This window comes from Pelobates fuscus, chromosome 3 (genome assembly GCF_036172605.1).
Source record: "Pelobates fuscus isolate aPelFus1 chromosome 3, aPelFus1.pri, whole genome shotgun sequence".
Lineage (NCBI taxonomy): Eukaryota > Metazoa > Chordata > Amphibia > Anura > Pelobatidae > Pelobates > Pelobates fuscus.
Window position 1 is genome coordinate 363,873,292 of NC_086319.1, and position 16,938 is coordinate 363,890,229.

Here is a 16,938-nt window from a genome sequence, read left to right on the forward strand (position 1 = left end):
GAATGACTCAACCTTAGACCTTGTGGTTTATTTACTCCTCAATGCCATTTAAAAAATAAATAAATAAATATATATCGAAAACACAAGGACAGATATATAGTTATACAAGTGCTGCAAATAGTACATTAAAATTCTAAAAGTGGAGCAATCACCATAGAAACAAAACAAATTAGCAGAATTATTCCAAAGCCAGTAAGTATAGGCCATATTGTAAATGTCTGTCGCAACTTTCTATGCCTATTGTGTTACTGAAGAAGGGTGTCTCTTTATCACACACAATGGCCCCTTGTAACCAACAATAACACCCTTATCAGCCACAATCACTCCTTCATCATAACGTCAAGCTTCTCTCATTACGTGTAGCTTAACGTATATTTTAGCTCAGACAATCTGGGTCAGTACAGACTTGTAAAAATCCTTTTACCGACATGTTGATCCCAATGGTTCAATCCCATGGGAACTATTCACGTTTAGGTCAAACTAGACTGGATTTAACCCCTTAAGGACCAAACTTCTGGAATAAAATGGAATCATGACATGTCACACACGTCATGTGTCCTTAAGGGGTTAAAGTCATACCTAAATTTTGCAACTGGGATTTTAATTCACTTCAATTCGGTATTTTGTGAATAAGCCCCATAAATCGTTATCAGTAAAGGAGAATGGGTATGAGGAATGAGAGAGTGAAGATAGAATATGAGGATGAGAGGACTGCATAAAGACGGCATTAGGGCAAGAGATGTATAAGAAGGAGTGGGGGTAATTGGTAATTAGAGAGAGCAAGAGGAAAGGATGGAAACAGTGGCATCATTATGTGTAAATAAATACAACCCTCGCCCCAAAAACAGGTATATTAGTTTAGAAAATGATTAAAACCCCCAATAATTGTACTTAGTGCCATAGAGTATAAGACAAAGCGTTGTCTTCTTGTATTCAAACTATTTACTGTGCGAAATATTGGGGAATGCAAACTGAATTCAAATGAAATTGAAAAATTTTGGTCAAAGTAGTTGACCTGAAAACCATAACTGATTAAAAAAAAAAAAATCCATAACGGATAATAAAAAAATTGTCAAAAATAAAAATAAAAAAATTATAATCCATGTCAACTGTTATGGTCTAAAATTAAAAAATCCCTTTAAAAAAAAAAAATCTTTACTTATAGATTTATTTATTAACACATGTACACTGAAGTACAATATGACAAATTGCTGACAGATTTATTGTTAAAAAAAAGTATACAGGAAAAAAGCATGTAAATAACATATTGTTAAATGCCAGACACCAGGTTCTGGAGGAATCGTATCTCGTTGCTGGAGGTTTGGGCTATCTTCCACAATTCAGCAATATCTTGTCTCGTGGATATTGCAGTTTTAGCAACTAACTTATTTAACGTTAGTTGATTCTCTAACAGCAACCAAATCCAAGGGTCTTAAAATTCCCATTTTATTAACTTTAAACTTTAACCCATTAACACCGTTAGGGCGTTTTATGCCGCCCCCATTATAATGGGCGCGGCATAGAACGCTCTAATGGCTTTGAGCCCCAGGAGCTGTTATATACTCACCTCCGCCGCAGTCTGCTTCTGGTGGACTGCCTGACTGCCTAGGTATTCCCCCCTTGGCGATTTAGGCCCCCGGGGTCATGTGATCACTCTGAACGAGCGACCACATGGCAGGCATAGCTGCCTATCCTGCTGCCTGCAGAGGGACTGCCTAAACTGACAGGCAGTCCCCCTGCTGATTTGAAAAGATTAAAAAAATGTTAGTCAAACAATCAGGATAAAAATAATAATAATATATTTGATATTTATATTACATATATATTCCATATAGTTATATATATATATATAAATATCAAAATACACTTATCATGGAGTTACATATATACATACAGTAATTGTATATACTATATATATATTTTAATAAAATTAAAATAAATACATTAAATAATAATTAATATATTTATATATATATATATATATATATATATATATATATGCAATTTCATTCTAAAAGTATTTTGATATTAATATATATATATATTGTTATCAAAATAAACTTAGAATGAAATTATATTTCTATCTATCTATCTATCTATATATATATATATGTAAAATGTGTATCTTGTAATACCTTTTTTATTGGACTAACAGAATTTTTTAATGACAAGCTTTCGGGAGAACCTCCCTTTCTCAACTCAGAAATGCTTCAGACTTAAGAAAAGATACAAATGTTATCTGTTTTTACATCTACATCACTGGACTAATACGGCTATGATCTCTACTTGAACTTTATATATATATATAGATATATACAAATAAATAAAAAGCTGGGCTCTATGGCGGCAGGACGCATCTCGAAAGAGCTCCTCAGCTACTGATTGAATCCTGCCTAATTTCTGATCTCAGGTACATACCAACAGCACTCCTTTGCGACTTACCTACTCCCTGAATACCAGACAACCTATGAAGCACTGAATGCTCATTTCTGCCGAAGCTCCAGATGAGGCCTAGGGAAAACGTTGGGCGGGGGACGTGGCCGCTCTCCTGCTTGGTACACCACAGCCCCAGCATCGAGTCCATCTGCTGCCCCCTCCCCCCCTTGGCCGGTGGGGGATATCCCGGTCCCCTCTGGATCATTCTACATACCCTGTGTGGGGCTTGCAGAACATCTTACCTTGCCTTCACTACCAAACTACCAAGCAGATCTAGCCAAGATGGCTGACACAATGCACACCACCTGTCCCCACATTTGCCCCGCGCCATTGAAAGATCCCTGACGAAGTTGGAGCAACTAATTGAACGCTCCTGGGCAGCTGTGGAACAACGGGCCCATGCTTTACCCAATGCAGAGGAGCTTACCTCCACTCCTTCAGTCACCCCCACAGTCCATCTTGCTGGCCGACACGGCTTGTGTGGGCCTCTCCCACGGGCTCCTGGGTGGCTGCTGCAGCGGAGGCGGCATAAGAGGCGGCGTAAGAGGCTGCTACAGCGGCGGTCATTTCCTCACATTGGGCTTTGGATGAGTGACCCTCAATCCGTGCCTGCAAATAGGCGTTGTCACCCAAGGCCACACACTGCAACTCACATTTTTTATTTTTACTGTTCTTAACCAACATTTAGCTATTTGCCAGAGTTAACTCTTTAGACCCAGTAGTGGCGTACTTAGAGCATGTGGCACCCGGGGCGGGTCCTGGGTTTGGCACCCCACCCTCCAATAAAAACCACCTACTGTGGTGGAATCTCGGTAAAAATAAATTTAGTAGGCCGAGATTACCACGTGGCATGTGTACGTGCATATGCTGACGTATCGATCAGTTGGTTGCACGAGGCAAGATACGATCAGTAGTGTACGGAGCATGTGCAAGAATACAGGATGTAGTATTCCCCCTCCTCCATTGTGCTGGACAAGCCATGCGGTCAAACAGGAAGTTAATTCTTATTTGTGTTGATTGGTTAAGAGAATGTGCGGGTGGAGCTTAATATGGGAGGAGTTATGTGCCTATATAAGGAGCCTGCACTATTGTCCGGGGCTCAGAACTTGCTGTATTTTGGTGACGCTAGTCCCTCTGAGTCCCGATCGGTGATCCAATAAAGAATCTCTTCCTTCCTGAAGAAACCTGTGTCCATCTCTCTGTGCTTCGCTTCCGTCAGTTTCTCCGGTATCATTTGGTGCATTGGCCGGGAAGCTCATCGTTCAACGGTAGCTGAGAGGCAGAGGCGTGAGACGGTCTATCTTTGCCCACGTTCTCTACGGCTGCACCCCTGAACTTCTGCGTGGACCTCCCTTCGTCTCGGCGCCACTGGTCTGTTGTCCAGGAGATCATCGGCCTCTACGTGAGAAGTGCTGGGGTGTCCCCGTCGATGAGTGTGAACTCAGGTTCAGGAACGAGGAGGTAAGACAACTGCTGTTTTAGACGGCAGGACCCACTAGGGGTATACCGATTGTGCGGTAGGCCTAAAGGGGTTTGAATCTGTGTATCTGCCCCCTCTGTCGGAGGGAAGGAGCGAAGGCGCACCGCTCGATCGAACGCTCTTTAGTCAGACCGTTTGATTTTGTTAGTCAGACGGGGCTCTGGTGTAAATAGCCCTAGCCGGACACCGGTGTCTTGTCTAGACTAGCGTTCTAGGGTGTATATTTTGTTCGCTAGGTCGGAGGGACCGGGAGACTAAGCGGCGTCTGTGTAAATTCGGTTCGCTAGCTCTCATCCTATCTGGGCTAAGTGGGAAGGCGTGTAAATTTGGAACCCACTAGACTTTTGATAGTGCGACTAAGAGGCGTCTGTGTAAATTCGGTCCTCTAGCTCGCTATATATGTGGTGCTTGGGCAGTGTGGCTAACCAAAACGTATGTAGATTGTTTTTAGGTAGTCCATTCAAGGTACTGGCCAATAGTTTAGTTGGGAATTGTAAATGTGTTAAAGATTGTTAGTAAAGTGTATATCTTGTTAGATAGTGCGAGCTCAGCCGTCTAGCGAGAGTGTTAATAGTGTGTTGCTGTATTATAGTGCACGGTACCATAACCCTGTATATTTACTGACACTGTATATAAGTACTAATCATTGTCGTCCATTGCATGTTTAACACCATAACCACTAATAATTGTATTGTGACCTTAACTTGTGCTTTGACCTATGCTAACCGTACTGTAACCGCTAATTGTAAAAGACGATGTTACTGGGGTGTGTTATAGACGGGTAATTCGTATATAGAGAATTATAGCGTGGGTGACTGTATAGTTACGCCAAAGGGCATAATATTGATTATCTAGTGACTGGTGTAACAGCTGTGTGTGTACGGGAATTCCCTGAGTGTTTATTGTGTTATTGTGTACGTTTCACTTGGTAACCGTACCACGTGGTGCTGTTGCCAGAGGAAACGGGTGTGACTGTTGAATAGTACGCGTGTATAGTATTCGTTGTCGACGACGTTCCATTGCTAAGTATGGGTGCGTCGCAGTCAACGATTCCGGATCCCTTAGGTTGCATGGTGAAGAATTTTAAAAAGGGATTCAAAACTTGTGATTTTGGGGTTAAAATGTCTCCTGTACGTTTGGTCACTTTGTGTACTAGGGAGTGGCCTACTTTGGTTGCGGCATGGCCGCCACGTGGCAGTTTGGATCCAACTCTGGTACGGCGCTTACACGTGGCTGTATCAGGTAGGCCTGAACTTTACGGCCAGTTTCCTTATATTGATTGTTGGAGACAGGCCGTAAATGACTCGCCAAAATGGCTCCGGACATGCCACGAGGAGCAATGTCGCCTCATGGTAGCTAGGACTTGTTCGTCCACTAGGACTGGTGTTAGGCCCATTTTTGACACGCCCCCTGAGTCCGAGATCCCTTTGCCGCCCCCTTACTTTCCGTTAAGAGGAAGTGACGCAAATACAGGAAGTCCTGCAACCCTCCCCTCATTACCCTCATCCACTTCCTCTTCCTCCTCCAGTACAGGATCCACCCCCCCTCGTACTAAATCTCCCCTTCCGGAATCAGAACCAACCCCCATTAAAAACGAATATCCTGATTTGGCGCCACTTCAGACTTCCGGTCAAGCTTCATCTAGCTCGGCTCGAAGTGTTTTATTTACAACCTTTTCCCAAAACCAAGCTCCCATATCCCCATACCCTATTTCTCCCCGACTGGAACCTATGACTGACGCCCCTCCACGTAGCCCCATACAGACCCGACAGTTGACCGGTGCCCAACAATTAAAACACTATCAGATGCCTCTTCGTCTGAATCCTGGGTCAGCCTATATCGATGCCGCAGGCCAAATGGCACATGCTGACCCAGTCTTTGTATATGTCCCATTCACGACAACCAGGGCCGGACTGGGAACTAAAATCAGCCCTGGAAAAAAATTCTATACCAGCCCAATAATGCGTCGCGCCAGAATAGTGTGCTGATATAGAGGGTGAAAAAATAACTTGAAATTGAAAACTCTTACTCCAACGAAGGAACGCATATAGGGCTTCAAAATAAACAAAAGAGCGCCTTTATTTTAAGTAGACGTACATTTGCATATAATCAATGTTTCAGTACAACTACTTTGGCCTATTAAGGACATTTTAGTAATGGGACTGAAATGCTGAATGTCTGCAGTTGCACAACTAAAAAGATGAAGTGATCTTGCTCATTTTGAAGTCCTATGGGTGCGCTCTTCACTTTGAATATGTTATTGTGCATGAGTATGCAACTAGCAACAAGACAGGGCCAATACGCGCTCATTACATTTATATATATATTAATGACATTTATGTGTGTATTATGCATATATAAATGTATATTACTATATGTGTAAATATTATAGGCATAATTATATGTTACTAATACACACATCAATATACATGCATATATATATATATATATATATATATGTGTGTGTGTGTGTGTATTACTGTCGGGATCAGATACATTTACGACTATTACCTTTACCTCGTTTAATGTATCTTGTCTCCAATTGTCTCCTTTTTTTCCTCTTACAGCGACCCATCTTTTACTTCATCCCAGTCCCTGGGTGTTTCTTTTTACCGTTCTCCAGCCTCTGTATTTCTCTTTCCCCCAGCTCCTTTTGTGTTGTTCTTAGCCCCAGCCACTTTGTCTCTTTCTCCCCTTCCAAATCTCATCTGTGTGTCTCTTTCTAACTCCAGACTCTGTGTGCCTCTTTCTCTTCTCCCATCCACTCTCTGTCTCTTTTTCCCCAGCCCAGCGTTGTCTCACACAAATCTTGTGTCACTTTGTTCCCCTTCCCTACTGTATGTCTCTTTGTCCCCTCAAAAAAACCTTCTGTGTGTCTCTCTTCCCCATCTCCTCCCTGTGTCTCTCTCTTACCCCTCTGTCTCTTTGTACCCCCATCCCCTGTGTCTCTCTATTACCCCATCTGTCTATGTGTCCCCCCTTCTCCTTTGTCTCTCTATTACCCCTCTCTTTGTCCCCCCCTTCCCTGGTGTCTCTCTATTACCCCTCTCTTTGTCCCCCCAATCCCCTGTCTCTATATTGCCCAATCTGTCTATGTGTCCCCCCTTGCCCTATGTCTCTCTATTACCCCTCTGCCTCTTTGTCCCCCCAACCTGATGTCTTTCTATTACCCCTCAGTCTCTGTGTCCCCCCTTCCCCTGTGTTTCTATTACCCCTCTATTTGTCTCCCCCCTTCCCCTCTATTTGTCTCCCCCCTTCCCCTCTATTTGTCCCCCTCCTTCCCCTCTATTTGCCCCCCTCCCTCCCCTCTATTTGCCCCCCCTCCTTCCCCTCTATTTGCCCCCCTTCCCCTCTATTTGCCCCCCTTCCCCTCTATTTGTCCCCCTCCTTCCCCTCTATTTGTCCCCCTCCTTCCCCTCTATTTGCCCCCCTCCTTCCCCTCTATTTGCCCCCCCTCCTTCCCCTCTATTTGCCCCCCCTCCTTCCCCTCTATTTGCCCCCCCTCCTTCCCCTCTATTTGCCCCCCTCCTTCCCCTCTATTTGCCCCCCTTCCCCTCTATTTGTCCCCCTCCTTCCCCTCTATTTGCCCCCCTCCTTCCCCTCTATTTGCCCCCCTCCTTCCCCTCTATTTGCCCCCCCTCCTTCCCCTCTATTTGCCCCCCCTCCTTCCCCTCTATTTGCCCCCCTCCTTCCCCTCTATTTGCCCCCCCTCCTTCCCCTCTATTTGCCCCCCCTCCTTCCCCTCTATTTGCCCCCCCCCTCCTTCCCCTCTATTTGCCCCCCCTCCTTCCCCTCTATTTGCCCCCCTCCTTCCCCTCTATTTGCCCCCCCTCCTTCCCCTCTATTTGCTCCCCCTCCTTCCCCTCTATTTGCCCCCCCTCCTTCCCCTCTATTTGCCCCCCTCCTTCCCCTCTATTTGCCCCCCTCCTTCCCCTCTATTTGCCCCCCCCTCCTTCCCCTCTATTTGCTCCCCCTCCTTCCCCTCTATTTGCCCCCCTTCCCCTCTATTTGCCCCCCTTCCCCTCTATTTGCCCCCCCCTCCTTCCCCTCTATTTGCCCCCCTCCTTCCCCTCTATTTGCTCCCCCTCCTTCCCCTCTATTTGCCCCCCATCTCCTTCCCCTCTATTTGCCCTCCCTCCTTCCCCTCTATTTGCCCCCCTCCTTCCCCTCTATTTGCCCCCCTCCTTCCCCTCTATTTGTCTCCCTCCATTCCCCTTCTGTGTGCCTGCTGACCTTGTTACAGGAGGACTGAGGGAGGGGGCGGAGCTAACTACCAAGCTCCCTCGCGGTTCCCATAATTCCCAGCATGGACACATCATAGAGTAGTGATTACTCTATGATGTGTAGATGCTGGGAATCATGGGAACCGCGAGGGAGCTTGGTAGTTAGCTCCGCCCCCTCCCTCAGTCCTCCTGTGCTGACAGCTATGATGCTGTCAGTATCAGTGAGTGTGCTGCTGCATCGCTTAGGCGGCCGCCCGGCTCACTCACTGATACTGACAGCAGCATAGCTGTCAGCAGAGGAGATGGGGCCGCCGGCTGCAAGGTGAGTAATCACCTCTGAGTGTGCCGCCGGACCGGCCACCCGGCGGCACCGACATGCGGCCGGCGGCCGCGATTTTATTAAAATACAGGGAGCAGGACTCCCTCTCCATCTCCAGCCCCCCAGGTGCCGCGGCCCACCGGGAAATTTCCCGGTATCCCGGTGGGCCAGTCCGGCCCTGACGACAACCGATCTTTTAAATTGGAAGACCCACAATTCCTCGTATACTGAGAAACCACAAGCTATGACTGATCTGTTCACCTCAATAGTACAGACACATAACCCGACATGGGCTGATTGCCAGCAGTTATTAATGACTTTATTCAACAATGAGGAAAGGACAAGGATTAACCAAGCGGCCATTAAAGCACTAGAGGATAAAGCCCGTACATTAAACCAAGCCAATCCATCAGCATGGGCCGCAACACATTATCCTAACACCGATCCCGATTGGAATGTAAATGGTGCTGATATGGTTCAACTCAGAGCCTATAGAGACGCTATAATTGCTGGCATGAAAGCCGGAGGAAAGAAAGCTATTAACATGTCGAAGACAGTTGAGGTGATTCAGAAAAGTGATGAAGCGCCCAGTGTCTTTTATGAACGATTATTGGAGGCATACCGCTTGTATACCCCCTTTAATCCGGAAGACGCAGATAATTCCCGAATGGTGAACTCCGCCTTTGTCAGCCAAGCTTACGGAGATATTAAGCGCAAGCTACAAAAGTTAGAAGGGTTTGCAGGTATGTCAATCACCCAGCTAATGGAGGTAGCGAATAAGGTTTATATGAATAGGGAAACAGAAAGTAAGAAAGAGGAAGAGCGCAAGATGCGTAAAAAGGCTGATATGCTAGCGGTAGCGATCGCAGGCGTAGATAGACGGGGCCCAGATAGAGGCGATAGTAGATGGAATGAGGAACCTCTAAGTAGAAATCAGTGCGCATACTGTAGGGAAGAAGGGCATTGGAGAAATGAGTGTCCTCGAAGAGAACAGTGTGAGAAAGACAGACCTAGGATAGGTTATGGAAACTTTAGAGGCAGAGCGAGAGGTAGAGGAGGCCCCGGAGGGAGTTATGGTAATAGAGGGAGTAATGGGAATAGAGGAAGTGTTAGGGAAGATAGATATATCCCAGCAGCGCAAAGGTCCCGCGATAGAGAAGGCAGGGACTTTGTAGGATTGGCTGACACGGTCATGGAGGACTATTGATACCGACCGGGCTCCATCCCCCTTGGTCGAGCGGAGCCTATGGTCGATGTATCAATAGGGGGAAAAAGGAGTGCGTTCATGATCGACACTGGTGCTGAACATTCAGTGGTGACTAATCTAGTTGCTCCTCCATCTGGAAGGACTATTACTGTGATAGGAGCAACTGGAAGAAGTGCTGAAAAACCGGTTCTTAAAAGTCGACTCTGTACATTGGGAGGCCACGTAGTAAAACATCAATTCCTTTATATGCCTGAATGTCCAGTCCAATTGCTGGGACGTGATATGCTATCAAAATTACAAGCGCAGATTACGTTCCTACCAAATGGAACAACATCCTTAAAGTTTAATGGACCTTCAGGTATCATGACATTATCCGTACCAAAGGAAGAAGAGTGGCGACTTTATACAGTGTTGACTAGCCAAAACCCTAGGAGTGATGAGACATTATTTAACATACCAGGAGTTTGGGCAGAGAACAACCCACCAGGACTGGCCCGCAATATTCCACCTATAAAAATTGAACTAAAACTTGGGGTTTATCCAGTGAGCCTAAGACAATACCACATCCCGCAGAAGGCTAAGAAGAACATCCAATCCTATCTGGATAAGTTCATACGGTATGGTATCCTAAAATTCTGTACTTCCCCCTGGAACACCCCATTGCTGCCTGTTCAAAAGCCTGGTACAGATGAGTATCGACCTGTGCAGGACTTGAGAGCAGTCAATGATGCGGTTGTTAGTATACATCCAGTTGTACCCAATCCATATAACCTGCTTGCTTTAATTCCGGGCGGGGCTACCTACTTTACAGTCTTAGACCTCAAAGATGCCTTCTTTTGCCTCCGAATTGCCGCAGAAAGTCAATGTATTTTCGCTTTCCAATGGGAGAACGCTGTAACGGGCTCAAAACGCCAAATGACTTGGACAAGACTGCCCCAAGGGTTTAAAAATTCACCTACCCTATTTGGTTCAGCCCTAAGTCAAGATCTACTGGATTTTGAGTCCATCCCAGGAGAGTGTGTATTGTTACAATATGTAGATGACTTGTTGATAGCAGCAGTTACAAAAGAAATCTGTCAGCAAGCAACGCACGATCTACTACACATTCTCTGGAAGGCAGGATACAAGGTGTCTAGAAAGAAGGCTCAGTTGTGTTTGCCAACTGTCAAATATCTGGGATTCCATATCTCTGAAGGTCAAAGAATTATGGGGCCAGAGAGAAAAGAAGCTGTCTGCCAAATACCAATACCCAAGAATAGAAGACAAGTGCGAGAATTCTTGGGGGCAGCAGGCTTCTGTAGGATATGGATTCCCAGCTATGCGATACTGGCAAAACCTCTGTACGCAGCTATCAAAGGTACAGAGCACGACCCCTTCTTATGGACCCATAATGCATAATGCAAACGGCATTTGAAGATGTGAAGAAGGCTTTGATGAGTGCCCCAGCATTAGGTCTACCTGATCACACACGACCATTCTACTTATATGTACACGAGCAAAGAAGAATGGCTGTGGGAGTATTGACACAGTACTTGGGATCATGGCAAAGACCTGTTGCCTACATGTCTAAGCAATTGGATGCAGTGGCCAGCGGACTTCCACCTTGTCTAAGAGCCGTAGCTGCAGCCGCCCTGCTAGTAGCTGAAGCCGATAAACTCACTCTGGGTCAAGAACTTTATGTACGAGTCCCACATGCAGTACAGACGTTGTTGGATTACAAAGGAAATCATTGGTTTAGTAACAGCCGTATGACCAAGTATCAAGCAATGTTGTGTGAAAATCCCAGAGTGCATTTAGAGACTGTAAACACCTTAAATCCAGCTACCCTTTTGCCACAACCTACTGAAAGTCAACATGATTGTTTGGAAGTAATGGATGAAGTATTCTCAAGTAGACCAGATCTTCGTGATTTTCCCATCCAGAACCCCGATGTTCAATATTATACCGACGGCAGTAGTTATGTGAAAGAAGGGATCCGCTATGCAGGATATGCAGTGACAACAATAGACAAGGTGATAGAAGCTCGGCCACTGGCGAAAGGAACATCAGCACAAAAGGCAGAATTGATAGCACTGACACGAGCGTTACAATTGGCTGAAGGTTTAAGAGTAAACATCTACACGGACTCCAAATATGCGTTTTTAACCACTCATGCCCACGGAGCTTTGTATAAAGAAAGAGGACTACTGAATTCAGAAGGCAAAGAAATCAAATACGCAGCTGAAATCCTACAACTATTGGAAGCAGTGTGGGAGCCGAAAGAAGTCGGTATCATACATTGTCGAGCGCATCTGAGAGGAGATGGTGATGTAACCAAGGGAAATCGGATGGCAGATAGTGCAGCCAAACGTGCTGCTGAATCAGGAAGACAGGAGTATGTGGGGCATATAGCTGCTCTTATACCAACTCCACTGTCCCAATGGACTCCAGCTTATACAGCTCAAGAAGAGGAGTGGTTAAAGACTGAACCAGGAAAGTATTTGGAGAACAAGTGGTATCAGCTAGAAGATGGAAGAATAGTCATACCAGCATCACTAGCGGTAGAAATTGTCCAAAATTATCATAACGGGACACATTCTGGGAGAGACAGTACTGAAGAATCTCTCAGAAAACATTTCTACATACCAAGATTGTCCAACTTGACTCAGGCCATTGTACGAAGATGTGTAACGTGTGCTAAAAATAATGCAAGACAAGGACCAGTAAAGCCACCAGGAGTCCAGTTTATGGGGGGACTCCCCATGTCCGATCTACAAATAGACTTTACAGTGATGCCTAAATCGGGTGGACATCGTTACCTGCTGGTAATTGTGTGCACCTATTCAGGCTGGGTAGAAGCATGTCCTACTCGTACAGAGAAAGCAGGAGAAGTTGTGAGATTCCTGCTACGAGAAATAATACCCCGATATGGACTACCCTGTTCTATAGGATCGGACAATGGTCCAGCTTTTGTTCACCAGTGCCTACAACAACTGACTCATATGCTTGGTATAAAGTGGAGGCTTCATACTGCATATAGACCCCAGAGCTCTGGTAAGGTAGAGAGAATGAATAGAACTATTAAGAACCAGTTGGCTAAAATGTGTCAGGAAACCCAACTTAAGTGGAACGTTCTCTTACCCATAGCTCTATTGCGAATCCGCAGTACCCCTACCAGAAGGATGGGCCTCTCTCCTTTTGAAATTATGTATGGGCGACCACCTCCCGTACTTGGTAACTTAAGGGGGGATTTGAGTCAGTTGGGAGAAGGAATTACCCGGCAGCAGGTTGTAGAGTTGGGTAAGACTATGGAGGAGGTACAGAAATGGGTACAAGATAGATTACCTGTGAATATTTATCCCCCTGTTCATAGTTATCATCCAGGAGATCAAGTGTGGATTAAAGAGTGGAATAATGTACCGTTAGGGCCCAAGTGGAGAGGTCCTTATGTTGTTCTTTTGTCTACCCCTACAGCGATAAAAGTAGCCGAAGTGACTCCGTGGATACATCACTCCAGGGTTAAACCAGCAGCAGTCGATTCTTGGCAAGTTACAGCAGATCCAGAGAATCCCTGCAAGATCCGGTTAAAACGCACTACTCAGTCGGAGTAACGAGGAACTATTGTGGATTACAAATTTTATTATTTTGGGGATTTGGTGCGTGAGTGAGAAGGCCATAATAAAGCCTGTCCGCCCACCGACGTATAGTTTATAAGCCAGGGAAAGTCTCGAAGGGACTCCTGTGAAGACAAGCAGAACTCCATTCCCTGCAGCCCTTACATCCTGGAAGCTGAGGTGCCTTCGCACGGACGAAGACTGAGGATGACGGCGAAAGATGTGCTTTTGATAGTGTTTATTTATATGTGTTTTTATATTCAGGAAGGTAGAGGTACCGACACTCCTAGCTGTGAGGTATGCATTAAGACTACGAGAACAGGTAACCATATTTCCCAAACCCTAATCTGGCATTCACAATACGAGTGTAAAGGAGATGTATCGAGATGTAGATACTTAAATATAGACTATAGTGTGTGCCATTTAGGAGTAGGAGAACCTAAGTGCTTCAGTCCGGAGTATCAACCTCGTACAATTTGGTTGACTCTCAGGAATGGAGATCCTCAGGGGACCCTAATTAATAAAACGGTGTTAGAATCCGTACATTCTTCGGGTGTTCTGCTATTTGATGCGTGTAAAGCGATATCGAGTGGTAGAAAGCCGTGGAATGTATGTGGGGATCTTAGATGGGAGAGGACGTATGGGTCTAATGATAAATATATTTGTCCCAGTAGTAAAAATAAATATGTGAGTCCTAGATGCCCAAATAAAGACTATAACTTCTGCCCATATTGGTCTTGTGTGGGGTGGGCGACTTGGGGACAGACAGTAGACAAAGACATGATAGTGACTAAGTTGCCGACTAGCCCATATTGTAAGTCTATGGAATGTAATCCCATCCATATACTTATAAATAACCCCGATAAGTTCTTAGACAAATATGGCAATTTATTTGGGTTTCAGATATACGGGACGGGTTTAGATCCTGGGACAGTATTGTTTATAGGGATAGAGACTGATACGGTATCCTCCCAAACTCATCAAGTATACCATTCCTTTTATGAAGAGATGAGTATAGATAATAAGATCCCCCATAATGCTAAAAACCTGTTCATTGACTTAGCTGAAAGTATTGCCGGTAGTCTTAATGTTACCAACTGCTATGTGTGTGGAGGTACTAACATGGGAGACCAATGGCCTTGGGAAGCAAAGGAGGTAATGTCCGGTTCTGAGGCAGTTGACCAACTAATATCTACACAAGCCGATTATCATATGAGTGTTAGAGGTAAATCTGAGTGGAGATTAAAGACCTCCATCATAGGTTATGTTTGCATAGCAAGGAAAGGAATAATGTATAATACTTCTGTAGGAGAATTAACTTGTCTAGGGCAAACAGCTTATGATGATGATACAAAGAATACAACTTGGTGGTCGGCTTCAAATGTCTCAGAACCATCTAACCCGTTTGCTAGATACGCCAATTTAAAGGATGTGTGGTTTGATTTATCCATCACATCTACCTGGAGAGCCCCAGCAAATTTGTACTGGATCTGTGGTAAGAAAGCCTATTCAGAGTTGCCACAGGACTGGGAAGGGGCATGTGTGTTGGGTATGCTCAAACCATCCTTCTTCTTGTTACCGATTGAAACAGGTGAGACTTTAGGTGTTAAAGTGTATGATGTGAATCATAGGAAGAAAAGGGGACCCATAGAGATAGGCACCTGGGAAGATAATGAATGGCCTCCCCAGCGTATCATAGATTATTATGGGCCAGCCACGTGGGCTGAGGATGGTACCTTTGGTTACAGAACCCCTATTTATATGCTCAACCGTATTATAAGATTACAGGCGGTGGTTGAGATTATCACCAACGAAACATCACAAGCGCTCAATCTTCTAGCGAAGCATAACACCAGGATGAGGACGGCAGTCTACCAAAATAGATTAGCCTTGGATTACCTTTTGGCAGTAGAGGGAGGTGTATGTGGGAAGTTTAACCTGAGCAATTGCTGTCTTCAAATAGATGACGAAGGGCAAGCAATAGCTGAGCTTACTAGCCATATGGTTAAACTAGCGCATGTGCCTACTCAGGTATGGAAAGGGTATAATCCAAGTAGTTGGTTTGGTAGCTGGTATGAGTGGTTTGGAGGGCTTAAGGCAGTGGTAGGTGGAGTCCTACTAATTTTAATGTTGTGTCTACTCCTGCCGTGTCTTATACCCTTAGTAGTTAGGTCTGTGCAAAGCCTGATAGAAAATATAGCAGAGAGGAAGGCTGCTGCACAGATAATGGCGATTTATAAGTATAAGGCTTTAGATCAGGGAGAACCAATGCAGGAAGATGAGTGTTGAAGATTCACATCATAAGATAAGTCTGGTCTGGTTCATGGTAACTTGCGGTGTATGCAAACCAAGGTTAAGTGATGCCTCAAGTAATTGTGAAATATCAAGAGGCATCAAAGGGGGGAATGTGGTGGAATCTCGGTAAAAATAAATTTAGTAGGCCGAGATTACCACGTGGCATGTGTACGTGCATATGCTGACGTATCGATCAGTTGGTTGCACGAGGCAAGATACGATCAGTAGTGTACGGAGCATGTGCAAGAATACAGGATGTAGTATTCCCCCTCCTCCATTGTGCTGGACAAGCCATGCGGTCAAACAGGAAGTTAATTCTTATTTGTGTTGATTGGTTAAGAGAATGTGCGGGTGGAGCTTAATATGGGAGGAGTTATGTGCCTATATAAGGAGCCTGCACTATTGTCCGGGGCTCAGAACTTGCTGTATTTTGGTGACGCTAGTCCCTCTGAGTCCCGATCGGTGATCCAATAAAGAATCTCTTCCTTCCTGAAGAAACCTGTGTCCATCTCTCTGTGCTTCGCTTCCGTCAGTTTCTCCGGTATCACTACTAAATCTTAAAATGTGTTCTCTTTTTAGATTTTTTAAAATGTGTTGCACAAATTTGTAAACTTTTTAAAACCCCTGCCCCCTTCTACAAAATCCCTGCACCCCCTCACACACAGTTACAGGCAGACAGTCACACAATGTTACAAGAAGTCACACGCACACAGTCACATGCAGACAGTCACACATATAGTCACAGGCAGTCATTCACACAATTACAGGTAGAGAGTTACACACACGCACACACACACAGTCAGTTACAAGCAGTAACACACAGTCATGCACACTGTTACAGGCAGACAGTCACATATACAATCACACACACGGTCACAGGCAGACAGTCATACACATAGTTATAGCCACACACACACAGTTACAGGCAGCATCACACAGTCACAAGTAAATAGTCAAACGCACACAGTTACAGACAGACAGTCACACACGGTTATAGGCAGACAGTTACACACACAGTCAGTTACAGGCAGTCACGCACACAGTTACATGCAGACAGTCACACACACACGCAGTCACAGGCAGACAGTCACACACACACAGTTACAGGCAGCATCACACAGTCACAGGCAGACTGTCACACACAGTCACAGTCAGACAGGTACACACAGTCACAGGTAGTCACACACACACAGTTACAGGCATTTAGTCACAAACACACACACACACACACACAAACACACAGTTACAGGCAGACAGTTACACACATACATACAGTTACAGGAAGACAGTTACACACACAGAGTTAGAGGCAGACAGTTACACACACACACACACACACACACAGTTACAGGCAGACAGTCACACACACACACACACACACACAC